At 37.2% G+C, this 22407-nt stretch overlaps 1 non-coding gene across 1 annotated transcript; it reads left to right on the top strand.

The window, feature by feature from the left end:
• Nucleotides 1-442: 442 nt before the first annotated feature.
• Nucleotides 443-549, top strand: LOC128281397 (small nucleolar RNA R71). Its single transcript, XR_008271605.1, has one exon. It is a non-coding gene; the product is annotated as a small nucleolar RNA R71 (small nucleolar RNA).
• Nucleotides 550-22407: the final 21858 nt, after the last annotated feature.

Below are 22407 nucleotides of genomic sequence, written 5' to 3'. Positions count from 1 at the left end.
TTCCTCCAACCTGCATTGTAAGTATTGCTATAACGATTGTTTTGAGATTGAGGATTGTTACCCATGTAATTTAACTGCTCGTTCTCCATGTTGTGGCCATAAGGTGGGTATTCTAAACTGATTGATCCACCTCCACTTGCTTTACACTGCATTACTGAGTGAACTTGTAAAGAACTAAGAAAACCATCAATTTTCTTATTCGAAGAGTTCTACCTAATTAGAGAGCATGGTGACCGAATCGACGTTATAAACGCCAGCTGTTTTCATTGGCTTTATCCTCATGAATTACCACTGATAGTTATTTAGTGACATCTCCTCTATAAATTCATAGGCATCTTAAGGTGTCTTATTATTGATGGTTCCGCTAGCAGCTGCGTCAACCATCTGCCGAGTCGAAGGGTTCAGGCCATTATGAAACGTTTGGACCTGTAGCTAGAGTGGTAACCCATGGTGAAGGCATCTTCGTAAAAGGTCCTTGTATCTCTCCCATGCATCGTAGAGTGTTTCTAAATCCATCTACACAAAAGAAGAGATATCATTACGTAATTTAGCTATTTTAGTCGGTGGAAAATGTTTTAATAAAAACTTTTTAGTCATTTGTTCCCAAGTAGTGATTGACCCCCGTGGTAACGAATTCAACCACTGTTTAGCTTTGTTTCTCACTGAAAAAGGGAATAACTGAAGGTGAATGGCGTCATCAGAGACGCCATTAATTTTAAAAATGTATCGCATAGTTCAAAAAAGTTTGCCATTTGAGCGTTGGGATCTTCGTCCTGCAAACCATCAAACTGAACAAATTGCTGTATCATTTGAATTGTGTTAGGTTTCAATTCAAAAGTATTTACAGCTACAGCAGGTCTAACTATGCTCGATTCAGTTCCTGTTAAAGAAGGTTTAGCATAATCATACTTAGAGCATAGAGCAGGATTCTAATTAACAACAATCGCAATAGGTAGCAGATTTTCTTGGTTTTCAGCCATCTCCTCGATTATGGTTGAAGTATCGTCCTCTTTCTCTTCTGTGTATCGTAAGCTTCACCTTATTTATCTTCAGTTTCTACAAACTGCACCATCGAGCTCACTATCAAATAGTAATGGTCCTGAAATAAATGAAGAATTAGAAAAGAAAAAAAAATATAAATTGCAATAAAAGTAAAATAGCCAAAGTAATAAAAATCGAGTGTTCCTAATATCCTAGTTCCCCAGCAACAACGCCAAAAACTTGGTACGTGATATTTGTGACAGGTTTTAAAGATTTATGAAAGAATCATTCTTGAGATTAACTTATTATCACGATTAAGGCAAGTGTACCTATCGAACAGTAGTATAGTTCAGCAAGACTAGATTGTCGAACCTAAAGGAACTACGAGTACTAGTATTTACTTCCTTTTTATTATCTAGTCTAAAAATTAAGAGGTTTGGTTATCTAAACTAATTACTAACTAAGAATGCACAGAAAGAAAATTTTGGAAAATACTTTTGGGAAAATTCGATTGATTAAGACAATACCTAAGGAAAAATCCACCTAGACTTCACTTATTATTTGACTCTGAATCAGATGATTTATTCATTTGACTTGATCCGTGGAAATCCCTAAGTTATATTATCATCTCTCTCGAGACTAATAACGTCTAACCCTAGGTTGAATAATTGAAATCTCTTTCTAATTAACACCTTAGAATTGCATTAACTTGATCTATGGACCCTAATTCAACAAAATCTTATCACCCTATCTCTAGGCGTGCAATCAACTCCGCTTAATTATGACAAATTTACTCTTAGACAGGGTCTATTCCTCCTCTGAATAAGAGCTTAACTTGAATCAATATCCTGGAATTTCAAGACAAGAATTAAGAACACATAATTAAGAACAAGTCAAATATTTATCATACAATTTAGATAATAATAACAAGATCCGTATTAGGTTTCATTCCCCTTAGGTATTTAGGGGGTTTAGTTCATACTTATGAAATAAAACATCTCAAAAGCATAAAGATAACAAAACATAAGAAAACCCAAAACTCCTGAAGGAACTTGAAGGGAGATCTTCAGTCTTGATGATGAATCCGGCTTCTGAGATGGATCAATCGGCTTTCCTTGAGTAATTCCTTACTTCCTACACTGGGTCCCTCTTCTAAGTGCCTTCTCAGGTGTTTAAATAGGCTTTAGAATGCCTAAGTCCCCCCAAAATTGGCCTTTTTCGAATAGGGTTATACTTGGGCTCAGTAGGGACACGCCCGTGTATGATTACTCTAGCTCGTGGTCAAGGCTGTTGAACAGGCACGGGCATGTAGTATACCCGTGTAAGTCATGCTTCAATCCTGCCAAAGGGACACGGCCGTGTGACACACCGTGTGAGAAAGTCCAGGCCGTGTTGATTTCCCACGTGGGTCTATTTTCTCTGTTTTCGACCCGTTTCTCACTCTTTTTACTCTCCTATGCTCGCGTAAGTATAAAACATGAAATTAAAGGATTAGGAGCATCGAATTCACCAATTCTAAGGAGAAACCGTCCATAAATGTGTTAAGCATGGGATAAAAATATGTATAAATTACGGTTTATCTGTAACACCCCTATCCCGTATCCGTGCCGGAATAGGTAAAGGGGCATTACCGGACTTGAAACTCATATCGTAACAAGAAAATTTTGAATTTTTTTTTGAAATAAAGAACATTCCTTTAGATAAATACTAAAGACAGCCAGGGATACAATTTAAACTTCTATAAGTACACATTCAAAAGATGCCATTTTCGCATGGCTTATATACATTAACCAAAATATTCTTCTACCACTGGTCTATTCTACACATGCCATAAAATAACCCAAAACATAACAAGATTAAGCAAAGGATAGTGATAGTGTGACAAGTTGCTAACGATCCCCGAGTCTGTAGCTTCCAAATGAGATCTATAAAATAGAGGAAACAAAGTAAACGGAGTAAGCATTACAATGCTTAGTAAGTTTTAAGCAGTGTCAACAGATAACAATCAAATTATAACATGGTTGTTCGTATTTTTATTTCACTCTTCCTTTGGGTATATCATCCCTTTACCGAATATGCACATCTCATCATATACAATAGGCAGATAAACTTTCACGTAAAAGTGAGCTCATGTAACATAGATATATTGTATAATTTCACATAACCTTTCACACTGATCCGATGCCACATAATCATAGGAATAGTCTCATAGATTGCTCACGTATGCATCACATAACTACCTTATAATTTAGTTCAAATCAAGCTCACATATAAACTCGGAGTACATACCTGTTTAACCTTTCGCATTGAATATATTTATAAGCAATTCTTATTGCAAAGTCTTATAGCTTTAAACTCTACTCGGATTATCGGTGAGACCTTTAGCTCGATGAAATCTCCAGACGAAGTCACGGGTCTTAACCTGCACATAGTCACCACATATAGTCATCGGTCTTAAATCCGGATTTACATCACAAAGTTTCATGCATATTTATTCAGATGTTACAGCATTCACATCGACTATCATATTTGTAATTCATTTGCCTCATCAAATATCTAATAAAACACACCTTCCACAGCTTTGTCATTTGGCCACAATATATATATACACTTTCACGTTCATCACATTGGCCATTCTACCTTATCTCATATATACACATTCACATTCATCACATAAAATTCTGAATCAAAATATAAATTTTCATATATTCACATCACAATTATCCAAATATACTTCATATACCACATAAACTTTCATGTATGCACTTTGTCTTGGCTGAATCTACATCTATCATTTTCCAATGAATAATTCAATTTCAAGCCATACTATCATTTCATATTTGAATACTTATCAACTTACAATTTCACAATTTTAATATCAAAGATCCATCTAACACTCATATATCATTTTATAATGTCACAAATTAGAATTCACGTATGGGTTTAATCAATAGCTTATGAGCAACTAAAACAAGTTTTATCAATGTTTACAACATAATCACATATTCTCTACAAGCTGTTTTCCTGAGCAACAGTCGTTAAATTATTTGTAACTGGAGCTACAAAACTCCAAATGATGTGCCGTTAATTTTCCATGAAAATAGACTCGTATATCTTCTATCCATAAAATTTTCAGAATTTTTGGTTTGGCTAATCAATACCAGATTTTTCTTAAAGTTTCCCCTATTTTACTGCTTGACTATTCTGACTACTCTTCACTAAGAATTGAATTTCTCATTGTACAGAATTCAAAATATGTTTTCGTTTATTTTTTTTGAAACTAGACTCATTAAGGAGTCTAAGCATATAAATCTTATCTTATAATCATTTTTGTACGATTTATAATGATTTTCCAAATACTGGACAGGAGATTTCGGAGCCATTATGACTCTGTCTCACACAACTTTAAAAGAAATCTCATTATCGGCAACCCCTTTACTTACACGATTTCTTTTATACGAAACTAGACGCATCAAGCTTTAATTACATAATCTATTCAGCCTTTAACTCAATTCCCACAATTTATGATAATTTTTCCAAAACACACTACTACTGCTGTCCCAAGCAGATTTATACAAATTTACTCTGTAAAGTTCTCATTCACATATTTAAAACATAATATCATATATGCCATCATTTAGAAAAGTCATTGACCTTAACGTATATACTTAATTCATATTCATCCCATTTAAAAACTTAAAACTTACAAAGGAATCAAACTCAAATACTTAAGAACTTACCTCGGAAGTTGTCGAACGATTACAGATCGACTATTCGATTAGGTAGCTTTTTCTCTTATCCGAATTAGACTCCCTAAGCTCTTGAGCTTGAATAAACAAATTTAATCTATTACAAACCAATTATACAAACTCATGGCCGAATATAACAAGAAGACTAACTAGATTCTACTAGCCACTCATTGCTCTATTATTAACCTTACTTAATTATAAACACATTCAGCAACTACCTCAACCTTATTTAATACAATTAACACTGAATTCCTCATGTAAAAAGTACCATTGCCGAATATCATTTAGTTCACAAGGTCCTAATTTCAAAAATTTGACAAGCTCATACCCATTTCCTACTAATTCCATCATTTTAACACATGTACGGCAAAGCTAGATTCCATTCTTCTATTAGTTTGCATTTAACTAAATCATGCCTTAATGTTAAGCACATTCGACAATAGTGCAAACATCAATTAACAAACAAACATTATCAACCCATTTTTATTACACGTTTTCCCCAATTTAACACCCCCAAATTATCAAACTTTAACAAGTTTAAAACTCATCTAATGACCATTTATAAACTAAAGCATCAACCATTCAAATTCAACTCATCACAACATGGCCAATACACATTTCTCCTACTTTCATTCTAAATAAAATTTTATCAAGCTTCCATCTTCATTTAACTATGTACCATTTAGAACTATCAATACTTTACACCCTTTAACAAATTATAATCAATTGCCAAATGCATCTTTGACAATTTAAACCACACAACTCAAATTCTTACAATTTAAGCTTAGAAATTTCTATTCATGTAAATTTTAGCAACATGGAGTCCATTAAACACTCCAAATTCCATTTCTAGTACAGCTTTCACATTCAAAACTCCACCCTATAACCGAATGTTCCCAAGACATCACTTTCAAAGATAAAATAAGTAGAAACATGGGTCAAGGAGGGTACCAAGCAAGGAACTCAATTCATCAAGATGAAGCTCAAATAATCAAGAAATTACCTTGAATTTTAGACCTCCATGGTTGATTATCCAAAGCCTTCTTTCCTTAGTTTCTTTCTTTATTCTCGGCAAAGGTGAGAAGAAATAACATATAGCTTTGTTTTTATCACCATGTGTTCATTATAATATTTATATTCATTTCATATTATAAAACCAATTATCATTATTTTACTAATATAAACAGCACAAAGATACAAATTTCCCTTCATCATTGTCGTCCACTAAAATAAAAGGGGTCTAATTGACATGCAAGCCCCACATTTTAGCCATGTTAACAATTGGCCACTTTAAGAAAAAGACTTCTAAAATTTTCCTTTATACAATCAAATCCCAACTAAATAATTTGGCATCCAATTAACTAAATTAGACCACCCAACTTTCACAATAGGTAATTCACATAACAAAAACACTGAAATTAATATTTTACAAGATTTTTAACTAGGTTTTGTGGTCCCAAAACCACTTCCCGACTAGGGTCAATTTAGGACTGTCACATTATCAATTACCTAACTAGAAAAAAAACTAATCATTAATTGAATACAAGTGAACTTCTTCTCAGAAAATGGAATTAACACTTAAGCTCAAAAAACAACGAATTACTACTAATATATTTATGTATTGTATTTTTTTTAAGAACAAGTCAAATAACATAGGCTATCTATCAAAAATAAAACATAGCTAAGCAATTTATTCAAATCAAATCTCGACAAAAATAGGGATCAAGTTAATTAGGGGATTTCAATAATAATGGGTTAAGGGTTAATGTTGAGGGTAAATCAATGAATGGGTTGTTAGGCTCAATGGGGTTCACTAAGGGTTAACTGTGAAGGTAGGCTTTTATGGAGTGAGTGGGTTAAACCTAAGTGCCTTTATCATCTCGACATACCAAATCAAATGGTGTGGTCTTGACATGCATAATCAAGCAAGTTCTAGAATGACAATTCAATATTGACACACTCAAAGCAATAATAAAAGTGAGCATGAAAGAAATAATAGATGCTCTAAAGGCTCAAGATCTCAAAAAAATTATGGCTTCTTGATGTTTAAACCTATGAATTTTAACTCAAGATAATACCTAAACTTGGGGAAACAACCTAAAAAAATTTTAATTCTTAAAAATCAACTTATCATGCTTGATTCTCTAATTCCTTAAAGTTTAAACAATCAATGCATAAATGCCCATGTTTTAATTCAAGACATTAATAAAAATCATAAATTAATCAAAACTCATTCTAATGATGATATGAGAAAATTATTTGAGAATAAGACAAAATTTTAGGATTTTTCTGATAATGATATAAAAGGCCGCCCACACTTAAGATGTACATTGCCCTCAATGTACAAAGTTAGATTTATTGAATTATATAGATATATAATCATAAGATAGGGAGAGGAGTGAAACTTCTTGAATGTTGAATGGAATCCTTGAATTGGAGGCATGGAGAATAATCAGCCAAGGCAATGATAAGATTGGAGGAGGATACTCCGGTGGTGGTAGAGGTTGGGTTCCACAACCACAGTATCCAGCGAAGAGGTTATCGTGGTGGTCAGGTAGGACATGGAAGTCGTGGAGAACCTTTTCCAGTAGAGTTTCGAGTTCCTAAGTGATGATGAGATTTGGAGCTCTTTATAACTGTGATAACATCAAGAACTCTTTAGGAAATATAGAGAAGCATAATTACTCGTAATGAAATAGCTGAAACTATAAATTGTTCAATAAAAAATATAAAACCTAAAAATAAAATAGTATTAAATGAAAATAAAATAAAAATTACTTAAAGAAGATAAATAAAGATAAATGTGAAAATAAAAATAAAAAATAAAAAGTCTTTAAACATTGTCATCGCTGGATGGTTCGTAAGGTGGTGGCGGCAATGAGATGTGAAGGTGCTGACAAATCTGATGAAGAGTAGCATCAATGTGATCAAAGCGCTGAAAACACTGCTGCTCAAATTGAGTAAAGCGCTCAGAGATGTCAGAGTATGAAGCCGTCGCATGAACTGGACGATGGATGAATGGTGGCTGAGACGGTGGGTCCTTCTGCTGTGGAGGGACATCATCAGTAATGTCCTTTGGGTCTTCCTCCTCGAGGGAATGGACGAGGCGGTACTGAGGAGGGTAGGTTCTACGTTGTTTCTCGATCATCCTCATATGTAGCATATTGAAGATGCCCTGTGGGGACATATGGCCGATGAGGGTGAGGGAGGATGATTATGCTGCTGTGTTGAGGAGCCCAAAGTACCGTGCCAGTCTAGTCATATAGGGGCCGATGGAGATGACTCCTCTCCTATGCCTCTCCATCTGATGGAAAATGGCGAGGGCAAATGTCGAAGACGTGCCCATTCGTCATGCTCCACAAGAAATAGGCATATTGAGTGTTGACGACGCCGGTGCTCTCTCACCGTCTTGTTAGGGTGAGAGTAAGGATAACGTGTAGGTATCTCAGGGACAGGGCGAGAGTCGATGCCTTGGAGCAGCTGGGGTCATTGGTGGGCTAGTCACGGACTAAAACTCTCCAACACTTCGAAGAAGAATAGTGGATATGGCGATGGAGTGTGTCAAGTTCATTGTCATCCATGAACTCCTCCGTATATAGCCCTAGTACAATTCTGAACTCAGGTACGCTCAACTGGCAAACCAAACCACCGAGGTAGAACTGGAACGTTCCTGGATCATCAAACTCTATCATAACGGTTTGGAAGTGAAAGGTCGAACAAATTTCTAGTGTGAGCTCGAGGTATGTCAGCTCAATGATCCCAAAGAAGAGATCCCCTGGATCAGTCGACATAAGGGCTCTGACCGCGTCAGCCAGTTGGACTTCTTCAAGTGCGGTCCAATCAATAATGAAGTCATAAGAATAATCCCCACGAATGGAAAGGCATGCACTAATGTTAAAACTAAATAACACTATTTCATAGGGGTTTTCTGACTAAATGAAAAATCTACTGAAAAACAATCCAAATCCTAATAGATATATCAAATATTATTATGAATATAAATATGAGAATGATGCTAAGGGAAATAACTAGTGGATAAATATATATGGTAATGATAATGAATAAATGTATCATAAAAAATGGTAAAGAACTATCATTAGAACTATGAAAATAGTCAAATTAAACAAGAAAAATCAAATTAGTAAATGAAATGAAGAGAAAAGAATGAACAAATGCAAGGGCTTGGTAGACAGAGGAGCTTGGGTCGTCGATGGTGGTGTTGTGGTCGGTGCATAGGCGTGGCAGGAAGGCATGGGCAAGAGTTGCAGCGACTAGGGTTAGAGATTTTAGGGAAGGGGATGATGAATAGTGAGGGGTTTATATAGAATTTGGGGCACATGGGCGTGCCCCAACCGTGTTTATCATGATTTTCAAATTTGGGCGCATCTGAAATTCATCCCATGCCGGTGCTCTTTGGGCGTGTCGATGCACACGACTGTGTTCTACTTCGTTCGCTTCTCCCACGCCCGTGTGTATAGGCGCACGCCTGTGTTGTTTTATCAGTTTTGAGCATGGGTGGTGGGCACGGGTGGTGGGCACAGGCGTGTCGTACGCCCGTGCTAAATTCTCAGTTTCAACCACGGTTTCTAGACACAGGCGTGTCAGTGTTGTTTTGACAGACTCACCCATGGCCACGTCGCACAGTCGTGACAACTTATCAATCTCGTGTTGGGGAAAAATTTTACCTTGTTTTCACTTGACCGTATCGCACTACCGTGTCTCCGTCCGTGGTAGGAGCACGGCCTAAGGTACGACCGTGTGCCTGGCCATGTGGATTAGCAAACCTGTGTGTCAAGGACTTAGGTAGTGATTAGATGTTAAAAACTAAAATTTTAAAGAAATCAATACTGTTAGTGTTCGGGTTGCCTCCCGAGAAGCGCTTATTTAGAGTCTAAGCTCGACTTACCTCCCTTTTGCATGGTCATGGTGGTGTGAGGAGTTTACACTCCTCATCCCTGCTATCAATTTTATCAAAATAAGGTTTTTGATGAGTATTATTTACCTTGAACGTACCAAATTTGGGATGAATTACCTCAACTGTTCCATATGGAAAAATATTCAGTACCGTGAGAGGAATTTCTCCATTAGATTTAGAAGTGGCAATACGAGGATCTACTGCATCCAGTAGTACTTTGTCTCCAACCTTAAGTTGATTTGGTGGAATATTAATCTCATCATGGCGTGGTTTTGGTTTATTGTGTATCCTTGGTTTATGTGTTTGCCATTCATCTAGTTCCTTGATTTGTAGCCTTCATTCTTCATAGACGGGTTCTTTGTTGTTATTTGAGAAAGGCTCATGTGTGCTCTTCGAACGTGTTTCCTGTAAAGAAGGTTGCACCACATGGTCAGTATTAGTAGTATGATTTATGCAATCACCCTCAATTTTTGAGGTGTTACTCCAATTACGAGCTTGAAGAGTGATTGTGTCATCACCCACACGAAGTGTGAGTTCACCTATACCAATATCAATTATCGTTCTAGCAGTTGCTAAAAAGGGCCTCCCTAAAATTAAAGGCACGTTACTATCCTTCTGTATGTCTAGAAAACGAAATCAACTGGGAATATAAATTTGTCAATTTTAACGAGTACATCTTCAATAATACCCCTAGGAAATCTGATTGTTTTATCTGCTAATTGAATGTTCATCCTAGTTTGTTTGGGTTTCCTAAGACCTAGTTGCTTAAACATTTTGTAAGCCATGACATTGATACTAGCCCCTAAATCAGCCAAGGCATTATTAACATCTAAGCTACCAATTAAACAAGGAATCATAAAACTCCATGGATCTTTCAATTTGTTGGCCAGCTTATTCTGCAGAATGGCTAAGCAAACTACATTAATCTCCACATACGATGCCTCGTCTAACTTCCACTTATTTGTTAAAATCTCCTTTAAAAATTTTACTGCGTTCGGCATCTGCGAAAGAACCTCAATAAATGGTAAGTTAATGTGTAATTTCTTTAAAAATTTACTGAATTATTCGTTTGAGTGGTCTTTCCTTGTCGTGTTGGGGTATGGTACACATGGTTTGTACTCTTTACTTACCTGTTTTTGGTCATTGTGGTCTACCTCACCTTTACCTTTACTTACCACAATTTCTTGCCTCGATTCTGGTTCAGGTGCAACTAACCCTTCCTCATCTTGAATGGTAATTGTATTGATCTGCTCTCTTGGGTTAGATTCAGTGTTACTCGGTAGGCTACCTTGTGGTCGTTAAAATATCAATTTATCGTGTTGGCCTATCTGAGTTTTGAGCCCTTGGATCGATGCTTGTTGATTCTTAAGTGTTATCTCGGTATTCTAAAAACGAGTTTGTAATAGCACAAAATTGGGTCTAGTTGGAACAGAGGTTTCGAGACCATAAAATCTGAGATAGAAATAATTATTTTATGATTATTTTGAGGTCTATGATATGATTTCATGATTGAGTGAAAATTTCGTGAAGAAATTCTATGCATAAAGTGCTCAATTTGAAGTTAGGGACTAGATTGAATAAGTTGCAAAACCTACATTCTAGAACTTTCTAGTATGAAATTGCTTTGAAATATTAATTAGGAGGTCTTAAATATCAATTTGACCAATTTCTAAGTGATGGAAAAAAATTGGACAAGGATGGAATTTTTGAAAGTTTAGTAAGGAAGGGCATTTTGGTCATTTGGTAATTAAAAGAAATAAAAAGGGAAAATAAAGCCAAAATTGACTCATATTTTTCATGGAGGCCGAAATTAGCATGGGGGAAGCCATGCCTAGGGTTTTCAAGCTTTTCAAGCTCAATAGTAAGTCCGTTCTAACCCCGTTTTTTAAGTTCTTTACGTCTTTCGAATCCCGGAATTTGATTAAGCTTATTCTAGCAATAATTTAAGCTAGGGTTCATATTTGGAAAAATACCCATAGATTAAATGTGTTTATTTTTCTATTTTATGATAGAATATGAGATTTTAAATTATGTTAGACAACTTTTGCTACTCAGTTTTGAGTGAAAACGAGTAAAAGGGCTTAATCGGTAAAAATACCTAATAGTCATAAGAATATGTTAGAGTGAGAATTTGATGTTTCCATAGAAGGGAAAAGTCATCAGAATATCATAAAACATAAGAATAAGGGATGAAGTTTAATTCCCGAGCCTAGGGGCAAAAGTGTAAATATGCAAAAGTTTAGGGGTAAAATTGTAATTTTTCTAAAGTTTGAGTTAAGGACTGTTTTGAATAGTACATTAATTAAATAAGTAAAATATGATGTTTTAGATCCCGGAAAACGAGATTGGAACCTAGAATGGGAGAAAAATCAAAAATTAGAAAAGTTGGTAAAATGGTCGTTTTAGTATCGAGGTAAGTTCATATGTATAATAAGCATTAATTTATGCATGTTTCAATGTAAAATTGATATATTTATTATAATTTCAGAGGTGTTGAGAGTATGTAAGTGGTATGATAATAATACAAAGAATAATGTCAGTAATTTATATTTGAAAGTTAAATTTAGTGAATTAATTGAATTATGTTAAATTAAATGATTATGGTGCCAAGTTTATGAATTGATTTAAAAATATGTCTATGGTACATGAAGTGCATTGATTTATCATACATAAATGTGATTTCTATGATTATGGATATTATGGGAAATTGTAAGTTCATATGATTTTTAATAAGGCAATGTGTAATATAATGTTATTGCCTTGATATTAAATGAGATGTAAGTTTATATGTAAGCAATACATCAATACTACTTGTATTATGATATTTTATAATAATATTGGAAATATGTTTGTGGATAATTACTTGATTAGGGACATTGTTGGAAAAGAGAGAGAAATCTCGGTTGAACCTTTGGAAAGATTGGATGATACAGATAGTATGTAGCTAGGTCACATGTATGGTGATGAGTGCACATCATGTGTACAAGAAAGCTACAAGACATTATGATGTAGCTAGGTCGCATGGGTGATACTATGTGTACACCATGTAGACAAGAGAGCTACGGGATATATGTAGCTAGGTCGTATGCGTGGTTCAAGGTGAAGGACACCATGTAGACAAGAGAGGTACGAGATAAATTGGCTAGGTCACATGGGTGGTACTGAGTGTTCACCATGTGTACAAAAAAGCCGAACTATATGATAGGTAGAGCTATGTGCTGAAACCGCCAAGTATCGAGGATTGATCCGAAGTGTTCAACGGGAGACTCTCTATGTATTGCTTTGTGAGTTTTGTGATGAATAAGTGCAGGAACTTGGTTATGTGAATGATGTGTTCATTAAGTGACCAGGATGTGGTAAGGTTATAAACAAGTAAGTTACACATGAGGATGATTTCATGGTGACCTTGTGATCATGGGCCTATACTTGTGATGTATGAAATGTGGTGAAAATGATTGGTGATATGTATGTTAAAATGAGGTTAATATAAAGAAAGTGTGAAAGAGTGAATTAGCAATAAAACTTTTTTGGATAGTAACAATGACGTGATTTTGAAAAATCACCAAAAATAGTAGAAATTAAATTAGAGACTGAATGATATATCAAATTAAATCTTAATGCGTCTATTTTCATATAAAAGAAACAGGTCAAGAAAAGAAGTTCTATATTTTGAGATATTTATGTTTTTGTGAGACTGGTTCAGAATGATTACGTGATCCCCTATTCTGACTTTCGAAAATAATAAAAATTTGGATAAAAATAATTAAAGGCTTAAACTTATATTATTAAAATACCTAATGAGTTTATTTTCAAGATAAATCAACAAGAACATTATCCGAGTTCATCTTGTGGGATTATTAATTTTTAGTGAAGAGAGGTCGAATCGACGAAAAGTGAAAAAGGGAAATTTTAATGAAAAAACTGTACTAATTGGCTAAACCAAAAATTATGAAAATTTTATGGAGGAAAGATATGTTAGTCTAGTTTCAGGTGAAATTTACGGATCTTAATTTGGAGCTCTTTAGCTCAAATTATAAATAAGTAAGTGACTATGACTCGTGTGGATAGTTTGATGTGACCATTTATTAGTAAATTGTAAAATCGTACTTACAGGAATGCTATATACATTAAGGATGTGGAATGGAGAGGAAGAGGAGGAAAATAAATATATGTAGAGTGCATGGAAACTATGGTATATGAAATATTGATATAATGAAATAAATGATATGTGTTTATAAGAAAACACAAAGAGAATGATATGTATCATGACATGTATATATATATATGACTAGTCTCAATGTAATGCTTGTTGGGTATGGAGTTAAATTGAAATGTTTCAGGCAAACATGTTATTTTGCGCATCTGAATTGTGGTATTTTATAAAGATATGATCTAGTTTTAAAAATGAATGCTTGATGATTAAGCTAAAGATATTTGGTAAGATGATAATCTTGGTATAAATGTATAAGTGGTACTATAATAAACAAGGTAAAATGAGTATGAGAGACACATGTATGATGACATAAAAATGCTATGTTTGTGGTTTAATTGAGAATATTTAATCATTAAATGAATACTATGTTATATGCTTTTGATTTTGTGTAAGTGTGTAAGAGATTAAGGTTGACCAAAGTTTGGAAAATACCCTAGGTATGTTCCACACAGGCGGAAACACGACCATGTGTCTCAATTGTGTATAGAACATGACTTTGGGACACGGACGTGTGGAGCCTTAAAGCATGAAATTTTCAAGATTTTTGTAAGTTCTCGGTTTAGTCCCAAACCCTTTCTAAAGTATGTTTTGGGCTTCGTAGACTCAAATAAGGGACTATACGTAAGTGAATGAACGTTTTGAAATATGAATGAAATTTTATGGCCCGTATTTTAGTTTAATGTTTGTATGTTTGTCCCAGTACGCCTGCACCTTATCCCGCCTCGAGTAATCGGTAAGTAAGGGTGTTACATTTAGTGGTATCAGAGCAGGTTTAGTCAATTCTCGGACTAACATAGCAAGTGTGAGAGTTTAGTTATACATGCCATGTGACATCCCTAAATCGACCCTAGTCGGAAAGTGGTTTCGGGACCACCAAACCGAGTCATAATAATAATTAACCATCATAATTGATGCTCATTATATGTATATATGCATGTGTGAAAATTTCGTGTTTGGATTTTGTTAATAGTAAGTGAATTTTTATCAAATAGGACTTATGTGAGAAAATTTAGAAATGTGCTAGGCAATTGTAAGGTGGCCTATTAATACATGTGGGAAAATAGTTGTCCTTGCATGTCAAATGACCCACTTCCTAAGGTGAGTGGCCGGCCATGACAAGAATATGGGCAAGGAACATGTTTCCAACATGTTTAGTTAGTGGATTATGTAGAAAAAATAAAGAAATGAAAAAAATGAGCATGGATGCCCCCCTTTGTTGCCGTGAGTAGAGGAAAAAGAAAGGAAAAATTTGTTCATCCATTCTCAAATCTTGGCTGAAAATACTAAGGGAAAAGGAAGGATTTTTGCTTCATGCTTGGTTTAGAAGAGAACTAGAAGGAGATTTGGTCATACTTGTGTCAAGATTAAGGTATGTTTGAGGTTGTGTCATAAGATTCATGCATGTTTTAGTTGCTAACTTGATGTTCATGTTAGCCCATGGTTCAAATCCTTGTTATGCCATAGAAATGGTATTTGGCCAAGGTTGATATTGTGTTAAAGCCATTGCATGCTAAATGTGAAGCTTGTTGATGATACATGTAATGATGGATTGACTACTCTTGAAATTTCTTTTAGCATTCTTGAGTAAGACATGGAGTTTTCTTTGTTTAACCATGACCAAAAATTGAAAGGGGATGGTGTGGGATGTATTCGCCATGGCATGCTCATAAGTGCGATTTATGCTTGTTGCATGATAGGTAAAAATTTGTGTTTTGATATATGTGTATATGTGTTTGTACATGATGTTACAAATGGATGTGAAAATATATGCTAGATTGGGAAAATTTGATTAAATGTTCATGAGATGAAATTAGGTGATTAAAAGATGTTAGTTGACATTGTACATATATATATATATTCGCCATTAAAGTGAGTATGTAGGTAATGTTGAATCAAGTTTTGGTGCATATTCGGTTAGGTGTATAATCGACCAAATGGGCGATTAGTAAGAATGGTTGCCGAATATACAAGCATACATATGCATGTGTAGTTGAATTATGAATGTTTAGCAAGATGGTTAAACTAGTGATTTATTGATTAAGCTCAAGGAGTTAAAGAAGGAGAATCAAGCAAGGGAAAGACGAAGGTCATCGAGTAGCCGACTTGGAACTATTTTACCCAACACGAGGTAAGTCATTAAGCACGTATTTGATATTGCTTAAATGATTGTAAAATTTATGCAATTGTGTTTAATGGGATGATATATATATATAAATGAAAATGTATGTGTATGGAGTGATGACATTTGTTGAATGTAAAAGAAATAGTGAAATGTGTAGAAAGTTTGCTTTCGGCACTAAGTGTCTTGGCAATACGTGTGTACGGTGATTTAGATCGGCACTAAGTGTGCGTGCTGGAAATATATGGCACTAAGTGTGCAAGCTGAAAAAATACTGACCTTTGGGTGTGCGAGCTCGGAGGGTATGGCAATCGTGTGTGCGGGCTTAAATTACGTGGCACTAAGTGTGCGAAATCAAGTAATAAGCACTGTGTGTGCGTACTCTATATATATGGAGGTGTGTCTCCATCGAATTGGGTATGGACAGCGGATCGGGTAAGTACCTCGAGCTCATGACGAATAGAGAATACGTTCATGCTTGGGGTTGAATTTGGTAAGCCTTAAATCTATGTGATGATTGAAATTGTATGGTTGTGCTGGAAAATGAGTTAATGTGTAAAAATGCTTCGATTATCTTGTTGTGTAGAATATGAAATGTGGATGTATGAATTGGTACGAGATTGGACCGAAAGGTCCGAGGTATTATGGTATAGATTCGATATGGACGAGTACCTAGCCTCATTTGTTGTACATGTAGTAGTAACTTTATCAGTGGATTGACGAATGCTTATGACTTACTGAGTTGTAAACTCACTCGGTGTTTTCTTGTCACCCATTTTAGGTCTCTTGGACTCGTATTGTTGCGTGCTCGGAACCGTCGTTGAAGTCATCACACCGGCTGAAATCTTGTGGTATTGTTTTTTGTTGTTGAAGAACATTTGGCATGTACAGGCTATTATATTTTGTCGAATTGTGGGTTGTAAACTTTAAGCCATGTGAAAATGGCCTATGTGGTCGTCGAGTGGGATGCTAGAACCTATAGCCACGAGTCTTAGAAACTCAAATTTTGTTAAGGTGGCCATAATTTGTGTCATGTATGATGGATGATTAAGGCCAAGGAAAAATTCATGAAATTGGCATAGTCTACTGCAGTAACTGTTGCGGACAGCAGCAGTGAGATGAGATTGAAAAATCACTAAAAATAGTAGAAGTAGAATTAAATAGTGAGTAAATTATGGAACTGAACCTTGATGAATCTATTTTATATGGACGAAACGAAATGACCATATGAGCAGTATACTGGAAAATATTAAAGTTCTCGTGAGACAGGGCCAGAACGGTTTCTGGGTCCCCTGTCGCGACTTTGAAAATTTACCATAAATTATCCAGAAAGAATTAGGAGTCATGCCATATATGTACAGATTCCATTTTGAGTCTAGTTTCATTACAAACAAACGGCACCAGTATTAAAGCCCTTTACAGAAAGATATTCAAGTTGTAACGCGCGGAGGTCAGAGCAGTCGATCCCTGTAACATGGGTAACTTTAACTAATAAACTGTACCAATTGGCCCAACCAAAAATTCTAAAAATAAATCCATGGATGGGTATATGAGTCTAAATTCAGGGAAAATTTACGAAACCAGTTTCCAAGTTTTGAAACTCGAGATATGATTTTTAAGGCGACGGTGATGCAGTTTTCCAGCCTGTCCAGAAATGCCAAATTGGTCGGTACTTTAGGAGGATTTGTCTCGTTAACCCCTCGTGTCCGACACGGCGTCGGTCACGAGTTAGGGTGTTACAATTTTATTGGTATCAGAGCTATGGTTTAGTCGGTTCTAGGACTACCATAGCGCGTGAGTCTAGCTATACATGCCAAATTGTTAGCACTTAATAATGTGATGACTTCGACGGTTGGAATTTTTGTTTTGATTAGCAATGGAACCCGGTAGAGAGACCCTTGGCGGATGACGTTGAAAGTGTAGCGGCTGCTCCTGCGCAAGGGACACCGCCGTTGAGCCTCGATCATCCGCGAATAATCAAAATGAAGGGCGAAACAAGCCTTCTTCACCATGATGAATGAGTGGGTCGCATAATATGCCCGAACCAACCCGGCTGTCCAACCATTCCCGAATTTAAATACTCCACCCCAAGAGCCCGCAATGCCTCCGATTCATCGATCCTGTGAGGCTGAGTAAACCACCGTGGACTTGAATAGGAAGCGTGGGGCGAGGAGTTCAAGGCCATAGTTACCGATGATGCCGAAAAGGCCGAAGTTCGCTCGATAACACCATTAGAGTGTTAGATGAACTGTCATGCACACCGATGAATGTCTTAAGTGTGCTATATCCTTGTTATGAGACTCACTTACTATTGGTGGAGGACTTTAATTTCCATAGTCCCAAATGAACGAGCTACTTGGGATTTCTTTCAATCCAATTTCAAAGAAATACATTAGTCAACGGTTCATCGATCAGAAGCGTAAGGAATTTTTGGAACTCAAGCAAGGCCGGATGATCGTATCTGAATACGAACATGAGTTCGTAAGACTTAGTCGGTATGCTCGGGAGTGTGTGGCTGATGAGGTTGCGATGTGCAAAAGATTTGAAGAAGGATTGAATGAAGAGTTAAAGTTACTAGTGGGAATTTTGGAGATAAAGGAGTTCGTGACACTAGTCGAACGAGCCTGCAAGGCGGAAGAACTTGGGAAGGAGAAGAAGAAGGCTGAATTTGAAGCAAGAGATTACCGTAAAAGATCGACGAGTAAAGCTCCATTCTCGGCTGTAAAGAGGTTCAGGGAGGACACCAATGAAGTCGAGGACGATGCTGGAATTTCCATTAGAGCCCGACCATTGACGGACTCGAGCTACTTCAAGAGCTAGTGTGGGCAATAATCGTCAAGAGAGACCGAATGCCCCCAATGTGGAAGACGACACCTAGGTGAATGTTGGGGTAAGTCTGTTAATAGGGCTCATTATGGATGCGGTTCAAGGACCACTTCATTAGAGATTGCACGGAGCTAGATGAGAGGAATAAGACGCAAGGTGCAAGACCTAGTGGAACGACGGCTGGAGGTAGGCCCCCGAGAATCTCTGGAGGTAGGGGTGGTAATCAGAGAGGAGCCTCTAATACGGCCGTCCGATCCGAGACCCGTGCTCTGCTAGAGCATATGCCATCCGCATGCGAGAGGAGGCATCCTCCCCGACGTTATCACCGGTACTTTTACTCTCTTTGATACTATTGTGATTGCATTGATTGACCCCGCTCTACTCACTCATATGTATGTGAAACCTTAGCATCCAAAGAAGACTCTACCGCTGAGTCTACCGAGTTCGTAATTCGAGTGTCAAACCCTTTGGGTCAATACGTGCTTGTTGATAAAGTGTGCAAGAGATGCCCTTAATAATTCGAGAATCTGCTTTCCGCCGATCCGATGCTTCTACCATTTCATGAATTCGATGTTATTCTTGGTATGGATTGGTGACCGTACATGATGCGGTGGTGGATCGCAAAGGAAAACCATTGATTTGAGGAGTGCAAATAATGAGGTAGTCCGAGTCGAGTCTCTTCGATTTAAAAGGAGCGCCAATGATAATATCTTCTATGACCGCCGGAGATATGTGAAAAGGGTGTGAAACATACCTTGCGTATGTGTTTGGAAGTAAAGAGACGGAAGGAAACTCGAATCGGTACCAGGGTTTGTGAGTATTCAGATGTTTTTCCGAGGAGTTACCGGATTGCCACCGGTTCGAGAAGTGGAATTCGACATCGGTTGTACCGGTACTACGCCGATTTCAATAGCCCCGTATCGTATGGCATTAACGGAATTAAAGGAATTGAAGGTTCAATTGCAAGAATTGACGGATAGAGGTTTCGCCGACCGAGTTTTTTTCCATGGGGTGCACTGTATTGTTTGTGAAGAAGAAGGACGGAACCATGAGGTTGTGCATCGACTATCGTCAACTCAATAAAGTGACGATAAAGAATAAATATCCATTGCCACGAATTGACGATTTGTTTGATCAATTAAAGGGAGCCTCGGTGTTTTCAAAGATAGATTTGAGGTCGGGTACTATCGGTTGAGGGTCCGAGAATCGGACATACCCAAAACGCTTTTAGAACGAGGTACGGTCACTACGAATTCTTGGTGATGCCGTTTGGGCTCACTAATGCCCCGCGGTGTTTATGGATTTAATGAATAGAATTTTCAGGCCATACTTGGATCGGTTCGTAGTTGTATTTATCGGCGACATTTTGGTCTATTCGGAGATGAAATCGAACATCTTGAACACCGAGGCTAGTGTTGCAAATCTTATGAGATAAGCGATTATACGCAAAGTTCAAGAATGTGAATTTTGGTTGAAAGAGGTTAGCTTTTGGGGCACGTGGTGTCCGCATCGGTGTCGTGGTGGACCCAACAAAATTCGCCATAGTCGATTGGAAACCACCGAGGAATGTTACCGGTTTAGGAGCTTTTTGGGGCTTGCGGTTATTACCGACGATTTGTAAAAGGTTTCTCGACGATAGCCACGCCAATGACGGCTACTCCAAAAGGATGTTAAGTTCGAATGGACGGAGAAATGTCGAAAAAGTTTCGATCAATCGAAAGCTTATTTGATGAAGCCCCAATTCTAGTGCAACCCGAATCGGGCAAAGAGTTTGTCATTTATAGTGACGCATCCCTACTTGGATTGGGTTGCGTATTGATGCAAGAAGGGCGAGTTGTGGCCTATGCGTCGAGGCAATTAAAGCCACATGAGAAAAATTATCCGACCCATGATCTCGAATTGGTCGCCATCGTATTCGCTTTAAAGATATGGCGACATTACTTAATTGGTGAGAAGTGCCATGTGTATTCGGATCACAAAAGTCTCAAATATTTGATGACCCAAAGAGACTTAAATCTGCGACAAAAGCGATGGCTCGAGTTGTTAAAAGATTATGAGCTCGTCATTGATTATCACCCGGAAGGGCTAATATGGTTGCGGATGCCTTAAGCCGAAATCACTGCTTGCTTTATGAAATATGAATGTACACTTGTCTATCCTACCCGACAATGTGTTAGTAGCTGAATTGAAAGCCAAACCATTATTGATACGTCAAATTCGTGAAGCTCGAGAAAGTCGACGATGAGTTGCTTGCAAAACGGGTGAGTGTGTTACGAACAAGGAATCGAGTTTCAAATTGATGATGATGATTGTTTGAGGTTCGAAGTCATCTGTGTGTTCCAAAGAATTGAACTTATTTCGATAATTCTAAATGAAGCCCATTGTAGTCGAATGTCAATCCACCCGGTAGTACTAAAATGTACAATGACCAAACGCCAATTTTGGTGGCCCTATATGAAACGAGACATTTCAATTTGTTTCAAGGTGTCCGATATGTCAACAAGTGAAAGCGGAACATCAAGTGCCATCGGGATTACTTCAGTCGATCATGATACCCGAATGGAAATGGGATCGAGTAACAATGGACTTTGTGTCTGGGTTACCATTGACTCAGAATAAGAAAGACTCGGTTTGGGTCATTGTTGATAGACCGACCAAGTCCGCTCATTTTATCCCCGTCTCCGCGACGGATTTTACGCTCGATAAGTTGGCGTAATTATACGTCTCCCAAATTATTCGATTGCATGGGGTACCTATTTCTATCGTGTCGGATAGAGACCCAAGATTTACGTCGCGGTTTTGGAAGAAATTGCAAGAGGCTTTGGGTACCAAAGCGCATTTTAGCACTGCCACCCCCAAACCGATGGTCAATCCGAACGGATAATTCAAATACTCGAGGATATGTTGAGATGTTGCATCCTTGAGTTTAGTGGTTCATGGGAGCAGTATCCGCCTTTGATTGAATTCGCTACAACAATAGCTTTCAATCAAGTATTAAGATGGCGCCTTACGAGGCTTTATACGATCGTAAATGCCGTACCCCATTATTCGGACTGAACTTAGTGAAGGTAAATTCTTGAGGTTGATTTGGTTAAGAATGCCGAGCAAAAAGTTCGAGTAATTCGTGAAAGTTTGAAAGCTGCTTCGGATCGCCAAAAGTCGTATGCGGATTTGAAAAGAAAAGATATTGAATATCAGGTTGGAGACAAGGTCTTTCTCAAAGTTTCACCTTGGAAGAAGGTGCTTAGATTTGGTCGCAAGGGCAAATTGAGTCCGAGGTTTATCGGGCCATATGAAGTATCCGAACGAGTTGGGCCAGTCGCATATCGATTAATTTTGCCCCCTGAGCTCGAAAGGATTCACAACGTTTTTCATGTCTCGATGCTTCGACGATATAGGTCTGATCCATCGCACGTAATTGCTCCATCTGAGATTGAGATTCAGCCTAATTTGAGCTATGAAGAGGAACCGGTTCGCATTATGAGGCGTGAAGTAAAAGAGTTGCGCAATAGGAAAATCCCGTTAGTGAAGGTGTTGTGGCATAAACACGGAATGGAAGAAGCCACTTGGGAACTTGAGGACTCTATGAAAGAGCGATACCCGA

The sequence above is a fragment of the Gossypium arboreum genome, chromosome 1 (assembly GCF_025698485.1).
Source record: "Gossypium arboreum isolate Shixiya-1 chromosome 1, ASM2569848v2, whole genome shotgun sequence".
In the NCBI taxonomy this organism is placed as follows: Eukaryota; Viridiplantae; Streptophyta; class Magnoliopsida; order Malvales; family Malvaceae; genus Gossypium; species Gossypium arboreum.
This window is presented reverse-complemented; position numbering and strand designations above follow the sequence as displayed.